Genomic DNA, 15,009 nt, shown 5'->3' on the forward strand with positions numbered 1-15,009 from the left:
TTCGTTGCCAAACGTTATTCAGGGACGAAGATTTTCCTAGTGATGAACTCTAAAATTATTAATACCACTCATATCATTTTAGGAGTGTTGGAAGTCTTGATGTACAATTATCCAGATCTCTGCTTATAAGTTGGTCATCCAAGGTGTTCATGGACTCAGTGCTACTAGTGACCTTGGGAACATCAATCCCCTCAGTCTCATTGGGCTGAGGTAGTACATGACTATCTACAACATCGCCTGGATCATCGGGGTTCAACCCGGGCCTCAGAGTTCGAGACATCTCTACTTGCCGTCAATCCAGACAGTCCAGCTGCTTCTGTCTGGAGTATCTGGAGTCCCTGGAATCCCTGGAGTCTTCTGGAACGTGCTTCAACCAGCTTGGCTTGGTGAGCTGGAGAACCCGAGCCATACTATTGGAATACGAGGAAGACAGTCCATTTCTACTTAGAGGTGATGTGCAAATTCATGACATATTTGAATAAACTCTTATACAATCAGAGTCAAAGTTTTTCTGTAGATAGGATCCTACATCCTGTACCGAGCCCTAGCTACAATTAATCCAGTTTTACCCTGAGAACTCTATTTCATGCCACTTTAAAATTTAACCTGAGAGTCGGGCTCTTTTACCGGTACAATATGTACGATTTACACAATTTGGAAACAATAGCAGTTTCTGTCTTTTGTTAACTGCTAATAATCACAATCAACAATAACATGCAGTTATCTATACTTGCAGGCTTGATTTTGCTGGAGTCTACAAATCAGTGGGCAAATCACTTCTAGAAGTATGGAATGAAGCAGACGGTCACCCTATCCTTCGAGCTACAATATCTCTTCAATGGTCCCAAATGATAACCCAGTTTTGAGCTTCGATAATAAGGAAGAGAGACCAGCCCATAGATGTAATGGCAAGTTAACAGCAAGAAGAGATGTTCATGACATATTCGTTTCACAACTACCTAAAGTGTTTGTTCCATTTGAAAATAATACTGTGGATGAACATCTGGCTTCCTTTAGGGAAAATGCCTCTTTAAGCAGTATTTATCTACCAAACCAAGAGGAAAATATGGAACAAAATTATGGCTCCTCTCGGATTTGGACACGGTTTATGTGTGCGCCTCTGCAGTTGATAATGCTACATCAGTAAACAGAGAGAGAGAAGTGAACAATGGAAAGAATGTGATATTGAGACTTGTCAAAGATATTGAGGGAACAGGGAGAAACGTCACTACAGACAATTCCATCACCGACTTTACCCTGGCTAGTGAGCTTCTGAAAAAGAACCACAATTTCAACAATGCCGATTTCCTACTGGAACATTCCTAGAGACTTAACACTTGCTGATCCCATTTTGCATACTCCTCAAATGGACCTATTCATAAGAACTCAAATTTTCATACACCATTTAATAATGTATCAGCAAACTCATAAAAACTAACCAGTTCTCCAAAACACAAAATTGAGATGAATCTCTGATGGACAGGTTAGTACAATTACTTACGAAAGATAAAAGGTGAACATCAAAGAGACATATGCACGTGGTGGCCGAGAAAGGTTATACTATGGATTGTACACAGGGGTAAGGTATAAATAATGCACAAGTAGTCAGGAAAATACAAGGACACTAGTGCATGAACAAGAACTGGCTACTTCAGATGTATTGAAAGCCAAGGCACAACAACTTACAAACAGTACAACACAAAAAAAATCAAAAGGTAAATCACAACCAAACACAAAGGAAATACTACAAAGATCAGTGAGAGTGTCACCAACATTTACAATTAGTTACATTAAACAGAACAGACATTTCCTAACCAACAGCCTTTCTCCTGACAAGACTATTCAAAGAAAACATTAAAGGCTCCCAGTTTGAAGTTGCTAAAGATACAAATGAGTGGCACCATGTGCCGTCCAAAGAGAAACCCGCTGACTTAGTGTCTCTATAGAAAAAACAATAACAGGTGACTGAATAAAAGATCAGCATTTTCAATTACAATATCTGGGCATACAGTAAGAATTGAAATGACTAGAAAATATGAGCAAAGCAAGTTCAAGATAAGACTATTATGCAGTTCAGGAATGTAAACAAATTTTTAATTCAAGGATTTTTGAGAGAATTGACACACAGAAAGTTCATTTTCACATAAATTCCAAAAGCATTCCAAATAAAGGAATTACACATGCAGCTGCACCTTTATGGATACATAATCAAATATTACCACTCAAGAGTCTTGATGATGATGATGGTGATGATGATGATGATGATGATGATGATGACGATGCTTGTTGTTTAAAGGGGCCTAACATCTACGGTCAACGGCTCACTCGAGAAACAAGCGCAGTTTACAATACCTTATGGTCAAGAATAAGTCCCATACCAGTGTGAAAATTTACACCAGCATAACACAAAGATTTTGCCCTCTGTCCAACAGCCAAAGAGTGCATCAAGGTAACAGGTAAAGACAAATACTTATATAGACGACATGAAGAGGGGAGGTAGAGGAAAAGCAATGACACATGGCACTAGAAACGCCGAAAACATCCATGAAGAGTGTAGAGTGTACAATCTAAAACCGATGATGCCATGCACGTTTGATGCAGGTAGTCGGCTGACTGCAGTCCCGTGACTGCAGCAGTGTGCACATGTCAAATGCCAGGAAGAAAGCAGTGGTAAATGACGAATGCGGCAGAGGTGAGTTGACAAGATAAAACCTATGCCTCATCAATCTCTACTCGTATGCAACCTACAAAACAAAATTCACTATTTTGGATAACATAAGAGAAAAACACCAATGGAAAAACAGCATGAAGCAAACTTCCAGCAACACATGATGGCAGACACGTCAGTTAGATACACTGTATAACTCCCTGTGAAGAAATGATTTAAAACTTAGTTGATCTAAACAAATGGAAATTAAACATGTCCTGTCCCTGGAAAAAAATGTCTGAAAAATAACAAGTTTTGCCAGGTATATTCTAAATTCATATTAGAATTCAAATCACTTGGTAACATAAGAGGAATGTGAAAACCTGCAGGAAGAAAAACACTATTAAATTCCACATTACCCTGTCATAAATCATTCAAGTAAAACAGCAAAAACACTTGTTAATATCAACGCTTCAGTCAAGACTGACAATGGCATTAGTCTCAACTACATACACCATGAAGGGTCATCCACTCAAGAACATCTCTTCTCTATAATCATCTGACTGCGGGCTCAACAAATAGCATTTACGTGTGTATGTCAGATTGTTTAGCAATAAAACGTTGCTCTGTGTAAAATGCAAGGCAGCAAAGCTTTTAAAAAATTGGTTTTTCATAACTCTCCCTTCAAAGTCTGAGATTTGCGGAGCCTTTCTCTTGACAAGACTACTCAAAGAAAACATTAAAGGCTCCCAGTTTCAAGTTGCTAAAGATACAAATGAGTGGCACCATGTGCCGTCCAAAGAGAAACCCGCTGACTTATTGTCCAGACGACCACAAATGAACACAATTGTCAACAATACAGTTTGTTGGCATAGTTCTGGATGGTTGAATCAAGATCCTTTGAGTAGGAATAAATGAAAACGTGATGTTCGAATTAATCTCCCAGTTCAAAAAATGCCACAAATGCTTTTAGAGACTTGATGATGACTTATTCATAACAAAAGTTTCAAGATTAAAAAAGGTACAGAGAGTAGCTGCATATTGTTTTTGATTTATCTCAGATTGTTATAAACAAGAGTGAAATTCAAGTCCACTGTTCATATCGGAGTTGAAACCTCCACTCAAATGTTGCATTAATGTTCTGTAGAAAATATTAAATTATATTGATTATAACCATAATCATAGATCAAGAAGCCATCTCCTTGTCGGCAGAAGACTGCACAATACCTTAATTCTAGTGGGGAGGAAATATTAGATCATTCTGTATATATATCATCATCTCACTAATCTAATTATCACTGCGGAACAACTTCGACTACTTCATCATGGCACTCAACCCTTAATCACATCTCTGAGAGGCAAGTTTAGGATCCCATCAGCAAGGGGGGCGGTAAAGAAGCAACATTTATGCACGTCTCAAGGGTCGTAAGTTGAATGCAGATACTTCTGAACAATTAACGCGAAATACACAAAGTGTGCGTGTACCCATTTCTTAACACTAGAATAGACTATGCTGGCTCAATTCTCATAAATATTGGCGTGAGATGGAACAAGACCAGACTGCCTAGCTACCAAGTCTCTCTACATAGACATGATACCTGATCTCACAACAACTACATTGCTCGCCTCTCTTTGTTCACTTATTTTCACAGAGGTCACCCCCTGAACATTTACAGTGATAATGGCACAAACTTCTTCAGAGCAGCTAAGGAAATCACGGCCTTTCTGAAAAACAATCCTGAGCAAAACCAGCTCTTCCCTGCAACTGCAGGCATGGGACTGATGCAGCATTCCATCCCTCCTGCAGCATTACACTTTGATAGAAAACGAGAAGCAGCTGTCAACAGTCTGATATATCACCTTAGAAGAGTGATGAATTCTTATTTCTTGACCAACAAAGACTGGACCACTCTTACAACACATACTCACATCTCCTCACTAAAGTTAAATGACGACCCTTTTGACACTTCTTACCTAACTACATCCAATTTCCTTGTAGGAGAGAAAAATACTACACTCCCTGATCATGATTATACTTCCTCTCTCATTATCCAGATGGCTGTATATTGAGCAGCCAAGCCAGAATTCCTGAAAGTGATTGTCAATTAAATATCCCAATAAATAGCCCATAACAACACAGTGGACGATGGCAGTGATCCTAATGTTCAGGTGAGTAATGGGGAACATACAAAGCCTGTCCTTTACCACACATGAAACAGATCACTCTTGAAGGGCTCATTTATTCATTGAAAGTTTAAGTAATATTATAAGTCACCTTAGACTAGTATCATCACAGGCCACATTAGGAAGGATAAGAATGTTTTCTACTTGTAAGTGAATTCTGACAGTAAGCAAGCAATCAGCTGCAACTTGTATCTACAAATAATTGTATTATCTAGAAGTCAATATAATCAACAAGATTACAATGGTGTTTCATTTGGAACAACTAGTAAAATACCCAGGAACAGTAACAAAAAAGTGCTCCTTATAGCAACTCCGTGTTTGAAAATATTCACAAAGTCAAAAATATTAGTAGCAATGATACCACCTCCCAAATGATATACAGTAGAGGTCTTTGGATCCATCCCAACTGCTGCGTGATACATAATGGAAGATCTTAAAGAACATGATGGAAAGGTGAAAATTAGGTAAGTAAACAGTCAATCTCATAAAAAAGTGTATCAGTCATATGTATTGAAATGAAGGGTCAACCACTGATATCTGTTCAGCAATTTTCTATTTTCAGTACCTAACAATGGCTTATCAAATTATGTACATTACCTCAATTGAGTTTTCCTGCATTGGCCCTGGCTCTGTTAACTATGATTTGGCTTCTTTTTTCAGTGGTATCATTTCTGATACATTTTCAATATTTTCCTGTGGAAAATAAGATACATAAGTTATGCACATAACACACATCTACAAATACTGTCACCAACAAATGAGCATGATAATTTACTACTTCCACGTATTACAGTTACTTTCAAAATTTTACTACTGTTTAAGAGATATTTCTACCAGCAGAGGATTTCAAAACCAAAGGCTGCACTGAGAATGGTGTTATCATCCTTGTTCAAACCTAATGTCAGAGAAAGCATGAGACTGAGAACCAAATATAAAGTGAGAAGCATTTTCTAGCCATATCAGAAGATATCCTACCAGAGATGGAATTGGGACCATCTCGCACAAAATTTTGGAAGGAATCTGCCACAGACATAAACACTAAATTATATTAATTGATTTTATGTATCCAATTACGTCTATCAAATCATTGAGGTTGTTTGAATCACATACAAGTATTAAAACTGTTCTAAATCTTTTGCCATACAGTGAGAAATATTAATACTATGCTCTTAACATACAATTTGTTTAGACAGACAGATCAAAATCCCTTGAAACATTTTAATCACTTTCTATAATCTGGTTTTGCCGAGCTCACAGGGGATAAACACTGCATTGAGACAGTTCTGTTCATCCAAGTGTAAAAATAAAAAACGAACATGAAAGAAGCAGGCTTATCACAGTCATAGACCAGGGAAGGATGTGATGCAGGCCAAACATAAAGCAACTACAAATGAAATGTTTTACTACTACAAGGATGTTATGCAGTGTTCGGTGAAGAACTGTGGGGATGAGAACACCATCAGTGTTGGAGTGTACATCTGCAGTTACAGAAGCTCTTTCATGATCTACGAACGTCATCCAGTAAATAATTTTTCCTTATTTTCTCTCTGCAAACCACATGTTTTAGAATTAAGTTGGTACTGTAGGAACTTCCACTGGCGTATGGCTGGGGTAAGGTGATCTTCAACCGCACGTGCTTGCTCTGTGTTCACCAGTACGGCGCTACCTGCCATGGAGCTACCACTTGAAAGCGTTTCCACTTGTGAACTCTGTCCTGTTATTCGCTTTTCCACGGCAAAAAATGAAATGGCTACCAATATTCATTGCCATTTGGTGTGAGTTTATAGTGAAAGATGCATGCTGGCATTCATGGTTCCTGGAATGGCAGCAAGATGTACATGATGACAGCGCAGCGCCAGGCCCATTACAGCCACTGTTGGCCAGAATGTGGTGGACAAAGATTAATGCGTCAGCACTGTCGAGATAATGAAACTACTGCCTCCCGGCACGGAAACTGGGCAGTTCTTTATTGCAATGATATTGTTGAATGTCTTGCAGTATTGAAAAGTCTGTGCAAGATGGGTCCCAAGTTTTCTTACTGATGCTCACAAGCAATAACAGAACGAAGTAGCCTGAGCTTCCCTGCAAATGCTTCAAAGAGAGGGAGATCAAATGTTTTCCCGCATTGTTACTGCAGACGAAAGCAGGGTGCATTATTCAACTCTAAAAACAAAACCACAAAGCATGCTATGGAAGAAACTTGGTGAACATGCTCATAAAAAAGGGCCAAGACCTCAGACTCTTTTTTACAATTTACTATCGCACCGACACAAATAGGTCTTATGTTGACAATTGGAGAGGAAGAGCCTAGGAGTGGGAAGGAAGCAGCTGTGGCGTCAATTAAGGTACATCCCCAATACTTACCTGGTATGAAAATGGGAAACCATGGAAAACCATCTTCAGGGCTGCTGACAGTGGGGTTCGAACGCACTATCTCCCAGATGCAAGCTCACAGCTGCGCGGCCTTAACCGCATGGCCAACTTGCCCGGTTAGACCACAGCCTCTGTAGGCATAGTTTTGGCTACTGCCTTTTGGGACTGTAATGATGTTGTATTGGTTGACTGACTGCCCCAATGCACTGTGGTCACACATGAGAGGTAATGCACGGTCCTCACGAAGCTCAGAGTTGAAATCCAACGAAAACGTTCTGGTCTTGTCTCAGAAAATATTGCCCATTCAGCTCAAAGGACGCAGGATTTGCTGCAGAACTTCAAAAGGGACCTTTTTCCCCATCCACCTTATTCTGCGGAACTTGCCCCGAATGATTTCCATCTCTATCCACAACTCAAGTTGCACCTTGGACGTAAGCGGTTTGCAACTGATGAAGAGGTGGAAGAGGAAGTGCACCGCTGTCTACAGAGATGGGACCCGACCCGGTATGATGAAGGTATCAAGAAACTGCTGCCAAGATAACAAAATGTTTGGACTGAAATGGTGACTATGTGGAAAAGTAGTGTACGAGTTGTAGAATGAAAATTAAATATTTCTCAAAGGTAAATAAAACCAAGCACCATGGGGCAACAGCCCCCGTAGGGCCATGGCTTACCAAGTGACCAATGCTCAGCCCAAAGGCCTACAGATTATGAGGTGTCATGTGGTGAGTACGAACAATCCTCTCCGTCGTTATTCTAGACTTCCTAGACCAGGGCCACCATCTCACCGTCAGATAGCTCCTCAATTTTAATCACATAGGCTGAGTAGACCTCCAACCAGCCCTCAGATGCAGGTAAAAATCCCTGACCTGGCCAGGAATTGAACACGGGGCCTCTGGGTAAGAGGCAGGCATGCTACCCCCACACTGCAGGGCCAGCACAAGTGTAAATAGCCTGCTTGTATTTTTTGTAAAATAGGGAAACCTATTTATCGGATGGCCCTCGTACTACGAGACCTTTAAATTTTTCACTTGGATTCATGAAACATTTTGACACTACAGGGGTGCAGGAGGAACTGTGATCAGAAGCTTACATTCTATTACAAGTTAGTTTACTAATAAAAGCAAATTAAAGTATAAAATTCCAGAATATACTCACTTATCCCATTTAATACAGAAGAAATCAAACAGTAGCTGAACTAAGGAAAGGAAGATAAAATGACGCACAAAATGGAGAGTTTGTTAAAGATGAAGCCATACTTTCCATTGTAGACTTAGTTAAATGTAACAAAAAAACTTTCTAGTTTGTCAAACATACAACTTTAACATAAATTATTACACCATAAACATACCTGTAAAAAATAAACACTCTATTATACAAAGAATGACATGTTTCATTCTACAAGAACATCCTCAGATTCTATGAAATCACACAAAATATGCATATATGTACAGCATTGTTTACGTTGTATAAACTTGTCAATGATAGAGAGTTCAGTGATAATATGAGCCAGTACTAACAAATAAGAAATTTACAAGTATTAATATATCAAGAAAACTCCTGAACTTATCTAGACTGCCAATGCCAACTTTGTTGTCACCAAATACTATTTCAGGACTGTGGTCATGGAGAGGTAAATGGAAAGTTTTGAGTATAGCACAAACCTTACGGAGAGGGGAAGGGAAGCATGAGAGGGGAGTGCCGAACATTGTGGATCCCTCCTACTGGATGTTAAAATCTAGTACACTGTACCATGGAGAGGAGAGGGGGAAGTAGGATGGAACGAGTGGAACACTGTGGAATACTCTTTCCACACTGGAGAGGGGAGAGAAGGTTATTAACCTACTTCATGTTATAATGTACTTTTATGTAAGATGGATGAATGCAACTGAATGATTTTAGATGAATAATGTATGGAATTGAAATAGAGAATATCTATAGGATATTATTGTGATAAATGCCAATTTAATGAGTAAGTATGGTCCAGATATTATGTGAGTAGAGCAATGTGCGGGGAATTTTTTAAGTGTGTATGGTCATTTAAGTTGGTTACGTTAGCACTTTCTGCGATGTAGATCTCGATTGCTTCCCTCATATTCGAAGATTTTATATTATTTTCAATGTGTAAAATTTTTAGATCTGTGTTGATGTCTGTGAAATAGTGTGAAATGTCGTATATGTGCTCCCCAAAGGCTGAATGCTGATTATATCTGATCGTTTATTGTGTTCTTTGAATCTTGTGTGGAAATTTTGTTTTGTCTGACCTATATAGGTGGCATTGCAGTTAAGTTCTTGGCACTTGAGTTCATAGAATCGTGACTTTGAGAAAGGGTCTCTTTTGTTTAGGTGCACTTGTTGATGTGTCTCTGCAGTGTGTTGTTCATCCTAAAGGTTAATTAAAACCCTGTTTCCTAAAGATATAACCTATTTTTTATGTGTTATTATTAATGTAGTTGAGAACCAAGTGTGGTGGTTTTCCAGGGACTTTTCTTTTGTTTGTTTAATATTTTATCTACTGTGCCTGGAGGGTGGCTGTCTTCTTTCATGATTTGTTTAACAATTTGTGCCTCTTCATTGAACTCCATTGTGCTCATTGGTATGGAAACAGCTCTGTGTATCATTGTATTCAATCCAGCTATTTTTAGTGTGTATGCATGGTTAGACTCGTCAATAGCATGCAACACCTAAGTGGGCTTGCTGTACACTTTGTAAGACAGGTTGCCATTATTCCTGCTGATTGTGGTGTTATTTTCTTATTAGATTCTTGCTCCATTGTGAAGCTGTTGGAATTTTGTTAATAATTTAGTGTGTTTAATAACTGGTGTGCATTAGCGAAGTCATTATCATATGCACATGATGTCGCCTACATAACTGCTCCAGTATAATATTCCTTTTGAATGCTGATACGTTCAGAAGATGTTTTCAAAGTTATTCAAAAAATGTTTGCTATTATACCTTATAATGGTGATCCCATGGCTAACCCTTCTTTGTGGCAATAGATCTTGTCAGTGAATGCAAAGCAATTTTGGTGTAGCATTGTTCTAATAAGGCTAATTATTTCTTTGGTTTCCTGCAGTGAAGTATTTTCTTTATGAAGATTTTCGATAATTTTAATGGATTCATCTATTGTTACGTTGGTGTACATGTTAGTGATGTCAAAGGGTATCTTTAACCCTTTACCACCCACATTTTGGCTCCGCTTATCCCCAGGTTTCAACCTATTAATTAGGAAATATTCAAGCAGAGCACACCGTTTCATTTTCAATAATATTAGAAAACATGCCATCATTTACAACATTTAACATACCATTATGTCCATTTCTCTATTCATTGAGTCATAAGTTTGTCGGTTCAAACCCCCACCCGTGCTGGAGATACTCAACACTGAGGTAGGCTGTTTTTGTCATATTCTCATGTTGTCTAAATCCCCCTAAGCCAATAAAGATGAGATTCTGGAAGTGTAATGGTGACCTTGTATATCAACTTTCATTTCCTCTAGCAAGTGTCTTCCCATTCTGTTTCTATTTTACTGAAATGCGCCTGTTTGATTGCTGCATTGATATATACGCAATCGTAACGTCACTGAATAGATTGCCTCCACCTAACATATGTAAAAATATAACCTGTTTCTCATAATACTCTTTTGAAATTATTGATAGGTTCAACATCATCCATATAATCATTGAGTAATGAAACAAAATGTTTATGTTACCTGAATTGCAGCCGCATCATCATCAGGTCCGATTTCTAGATATCCGTTTTCACTTATATCACAGTTATCAGTAAAATTATCTTTGTTGATATGTTATTTACTCACTAAAAATTTTCCTCCACCCCTGCTCAACAATTCTGTGTCATTTCTTATGCCGCTATTCAGCTCAGTCTCAATATCTGCAGTATTCAATCCCGTCATGTTTACGAACTAAACAGCTGACCAACACTCGCGGAAGTTCAAGTCCATTGCCTAGACAACTTCAAGACGAATTCTCACTCTTCTTTTATTTCCTATTTCCTATTGTACTGCATGTTCATCAAAGCCTAATAAACAATTCACTGCCAAAAAATACAAAACTATTGCATGGATTGCACACGTATGCAGATAATGCAGCTGGGTGTTTTAGGGCAATACGGACCGTAAGGCAAAGTGAACAGTCTGGCGCTTTCGGGCGGGAAGGGGTTGATTAGTTCTAGGCTGGTTTTAATTTATCTGTCTCCTTTAAGTGAGATTTTCTCTTTTAGGATTTTTTTAGTTGTTAGCTTAAATTGTAAATTGGCACATCATAATTTACTATTGGTGTAATGGGACATGAGCTTTTGTGTATTTTGGGGATGGCTTTTACTGTGGGGAGTTTGGGATTTTTTGATAGTGAGGCTTTCCTTTTCTTGTTCTGTGAGATTAAAGTCTGTTTGCTGGATAGCTTGTTTTATTTTGTTTTGAAATTTATTTGTAGGGTCACATTGTAGTTCTTGAATTCCGTTGTTGTTGATGACAGCTATTGTTTTTTTCTATATACCCAAGAATAGAACATAACAAGAAGTGTCAAGAGTATAGATCTTGAATAGCAGTGCACTCGCATCTCAGATATGTTCAGACACCGTTCTCTTCTGTAGTGTCTATAATTTAGAACTCAACCAGCACACATTTATTCAGAGAACAGTGTGCATAAGCTGCAGAATTTCACCTTTAAGCAACTCCTGGACAATATCACATCTATAAATTAGCAGTTCACAGTGTTGGGAGTAGATTTTTGCTGCCAAGTCACAATTATTCATTGAACATCCCTCTTCCAATTCTCAAGGTTTTCAAAGACTCTGAGGTGCAAGAATGATGTGCAGGAATTCACTTTTATGCCAGTATAACTACAGACGTGTGCTGGGATATTCAGCTTCATCAAATACCTCTAGAATGGACCCAAATTACACTCCCCAACATGAAAGTAGAATGTTATCACATCACCATGTAAGCTATCAGATGAAGAGAGACTGAACTGTAAGCCACACATTCAGAAGATTACAATGGACTGTGTTTACAGTAGCAACAGACAGAGCAAGGAAAGATGATGACAATAAGTCGCTTCTTCTCCGAAATTATTTCACAGCTTCTCCGCCAAGGCAGAGTTTTACTATGAGATCACCCAACATTAGTAACATTGTAAAGAAGTTTAAATGATGCAAATCTTACCTGGAACTTCTTTTGGAGGAAAAATATGTTCACTATGAAATTCAAAGACCTACTGGCCGTAACCGAATTAAATCCAGCACCCACAATTGTCCTTCAGTTCAGCAGGTACTAGCACTAAAATTGGATAATGTATGATAGGAGATGATGTCAATCCCACAACGATACCATTACCAAACCATGGAGAATAAAAACATAACCATACAACCTACAGAAATCCATTTCAATAAATGCCAGAGGTAATCAATAAACAATAAACAGTCATTTGATGTGTACTTAGCTCATGAAATGTCCTGATGCCTCGATCTTGAAACGCTGCCTGTCACAACTTCATTGGTAGCTGGACCTAACCAAGGTTCCTTCACTATCAAGTCCACAACTTTAATTCAGCTTTTTGCCACTATCAAACATAGCATGCACTGCCATCTCCCTAGTAAATGCTAGAGGCCAATTGTCCACTTGGCGACCATAATCTGGGGGCATGTGCCACCAGAACCCCTTTCCTTGCCCCACGAACAAAGTTTCTGTCACTAGTTGGACCTATAGATGTATATAAGTACTGTTGCTTGTACTTCCTATGAGTTGGCTGCCTTGCGTAGCACATTATCACATACTCCCTGACAAAGAAACAAAAGAGAGACATACTTTTCCTCAATGCCCATGTAGCAAATGGCGACTGCTGGGGTTAATATTGGGGAAGCACATAGTAAATTATGCCCCTGCCAAACTTATTCAGCTACTAAGGGTTAAATTCTGATCTCTATAAAGTTATTTGCCATGAGACTCACAAGTGATGCATTTGTTGTTCTTTCAAGCCAGGCTGGTTCCTCCTTGATTTTTACTTGCAGGTCCATTTCACACTGCAACTGAAGTAGTTAGAAGGTACTGGGGTTCTTGATTACTTCCAATGATTTTACACTGAAACATAGCCCAGAGAAATATATTACCTTATTGCAGTCATTGCTACTTAGGTTATCTGTCAACAGACTAAGCATTATGCTTGAAATTTTACATGACCGTCAATATTATGAACATACCAAAGAGACTCAAAATTTTACATGACTGTTAATATTGTGATCATACCTATTGGACCTCAAGTTTTCTATGACTGATACAATGCAAAAGAATCTCCATAACAACACTGATAACCATAACAAGAATTCTACATATGATATCCTAAACGGAAACTTCTCAAAATTTCGAACCCTACTACCACATGTCGCAGCCTACAGTGTAAAGAACAACTCAATATTCACAGCGTCACTATTACATTGCAAACATAGGTCAATAACACAGCAACACAATAATTAAAATTATGCACTACATATTGTAATTTCTTTCTGAAACTAATATCCGCGATTCTTCACCTGCGTAGCCCTTCACAAATATTCTTCACTCCCAAAAAATTTTGATAGGTAAGGTAAGTTACGTTATATTGCTACAACACACGAGGAACAGATTTTCTGGCACTTGTGACACAAAGGCCAGGAGTTTTCAAAAAGGATGCCGGTTATATGCGTATAGAGTTTTAATGCTTAAGTAGAAATAAAATTTAAGAAAATTAAAAATATTAAATGTTAAAAATATGTAGAATGCTGAAACTGAGAAAGATTAGTATTAACTTCTTACTGTTCCCAATTGAGATGTATAATTTTCGCAAAAGTAAATTATAGAACTTGAACCTTATCGACAATAGAGATTGTGGACACAGTGTAAATGATAGAAGTCACAATTTCTCAATGAAGAAAATCTGTAGCACAATAAATTAACGGAATAGGCTGTACAAATGGCTAATGCGCGTCTTATGTAACACATACCTCACACGTAGAGACGAAACCTGATATTTTAATTCAGTGTAATCACTTAAAACAAACACTTAAAGAACGGATTTCATTTGTATCAGTCAGTAGAACGGGCTGAATTTAGGAAAGGATGAATTACCAGTGACAACTCCAGAGTACACCACACTTCTTGAAAACAGCACTGGGTGCAATATCCCGTTATATTTGCAACTATCAACTATCAATACAGTCCTGTTCTAGTGGGCTTTACACGTGGTCAAAGAGAATGAGTAAGAGATGACTCTCAACGTTATTTTTTACTTCTGTACGCAACAGCTGCGCAAAGATCGCCAGGAATTGCGCACCAGCGCATCTAGTGTAAACAGGGCTGAACTAAAATTACCGGGCGGGTGATTTAAATCGTTTAGCGCGCGGAGGGTCCCCAGGTTCTCGTCCCCCCTCCACTCTTAAATATTACATTAAATATATTTTTTCTTTTTTTATTTCTCTTATATTTTTCTTTCATTTCCTTTTCTTTCTTTCCTTCTTTCTGTTACCTTTTTCTGAAATACTGCATTCTGAACAACAATACACCTGGAGGTAGGCCTGTGCTTTATTATTATTATTAATAATTTTTTTGCTGGAGAAAAGAAGCTTACCACTTGTGCTGCTTATTATATTTATTTCAATTATGGAGCTATATTTTATTTTTACTAATTCACAAAGCCTTGAAGGATCGGAGTGACTGGCCTTGCCTGTGCTGCTTTTGTTTGTTTCTGCTGAGGAAAAAGGGAGCTAACTCACAAAGGGAGGAAGGAAGTGACCTGAAGGTGAGTGGGATTGGC

This window comes from Anabrus simplex, chromosome X, assembly GCF_040414725.1.
Source record: "Anabrus simplex isolate iqAnaSimp1 chromosome X, ASM4041472v1, whole genome shotgun sequence".
Classification (NCBI taxonomy): Eukaryota; Metazoa; Arthropoda; class Insecta; order Orthoptera; family Tettigoniidae; genus Anabrus; species Anabrus simplex.